Raw genomic sequence first — 1612 nt, 5'->3', positions numbered from 1 at the left:
AGGGATTCAGACAAATACTGTGGACTTACTGCTGGCCTTCTTAAAGGAATATTGATGTAATCTTGGCCTTCCTCAGACCCAGCAGAATTTAAATGATAGACCAGTTAAAACTTGTTAGTTATAAAATGATGCTGCTTAAGCTCCCTGAATACATTTTATTTTTAGAGAGCAGGAGAAAATACTGCCTTTAAGTAACTTTGGCTTGTATGATTTGATCACTTGAAAAACAAGTTAAGATTCTGAAGCATATGCTGGCATCCTGAGCATCTCTGACTGCCTCACTGAGGAGTAAGCACAAGCACTCAAGTACTGTGTTAGTTAAATACAGCACAAAATTTAGGGAGATTTTGGCATGAAAGGAAGTGTGTGTGTGTGTATATATATATGTATGTATGTTAGCAGTGATTCAGATCTTGAATTTAATCTAGGTGTTGTGAATCACTCCAGGATCATTCATATTTCTTTTGATCTGAGAAAAAAAAGGGAGGGAGAGAAGCTCATTTTAGATGAAAGACTTGTCCTCTTCCTCAGACATGCTCTCTATAAGCATACTTAAAACTAGGCTTCACCTTATCCAGAGCACAGAAAGTCTTTGCGTCACAAAAGATTCACCCATTTCTTACCCTTACACTCACAGTCACATTCTTTCTAGCTGAAATAGGCTGAAAAGAATTTCTGTAGTAGCTCTGGTTATCACTAGTAAACTGCATGAGGTTCAACAAGCCCAAATGCCAGATCCTGCATTTTGGTTGGGCCAGTCCCAGGCACAAATTCAGGCTGGGTGCAGAGTGGCTTGAGAGTAAGCCTGAAGAAAGAGACTTTGGAGTGTTGATTGAGGAGAAGTTCACCATGAGCCAGCAGTGCCTTCGTGCAGCCCTGAAGGCAAATCATGTGCTGGACTGCATCAAGAGAAGTGTGTGAGGCCAGCAGGGCGAGAGAGGGGATTCTGCCCCTTTACTCTGCTCTTGTGAGACCCCACCTCAAATACTGTGTCCAGTTCTGGTGTCCCCATCATAAGAAGGACGCAGAGCTGTTGCAGTGAGTCCAGAGGAGGGCCACAAAGATGATCCAAGGGCTGGAGCACCTCTGCTTTGAGGACAGGCTGAGGGAGCTGGGTTTGTTCAACCTGGAGAAGACTCTTGAGGGGACTTCAGAGCTGCCTTCCAATACCTGAAGGGATCCTACAGGAAGGCTGGAGAGAGACTTTTCATAAGGGTGTCTAGAGACAGGACAAGGGGGAATAGTTTTAAGCTGAGGGTGAGCAGATTTAGACTGGGTCTTAGGAAGAAGATCTTCATTATGAGAGTAGTAATTTCTGAACTGGTAAAATTCCATTTTACTAACAGAGTCTCAAGGCCTTTCATGAAATAAACACATCCAGTTCTGCCCCTTGTGAAACTAAGTTTATAAGAGCAACACTAACACTAATGTAATGCTCTGATAAATGATGATGTATCACACCAGAAGGGTTTAATTCGAAACAGATGGTCTAAGGAATGGAAACATAAGCAAAGTATTTTATTGTAATCACTATCCAGAGAAACAAAAGGGGAATTGACATTATTGCTTCAGGGACTGCTCTTCCCCTTCAGCGTTTTTGTCTTGGAGAACA

The sequence above is a fragment of the Melanerpes formicivorus genome, unplaced genomic scaffold (genome assembly GCF_026170545.1).
Source record: "Melanerpes formicivorus ecotype bairdi unplaced genomic scaffold, bMelFor1.0.p_v2 SCAF_36, whole genome shotgun sequence".
Classification (NCBI taxonomy): domain Eukaryota; kingdom Metazoa; phylum Chordata; class Aves; order Piciformes; family Picidae; genus Melanerpes; species Melanerpes formicivorus.
The sequence above is the reverse complement of the archived record's forward strand: the minus strand, read 5'-3'. Positions refer to the sequence as shown.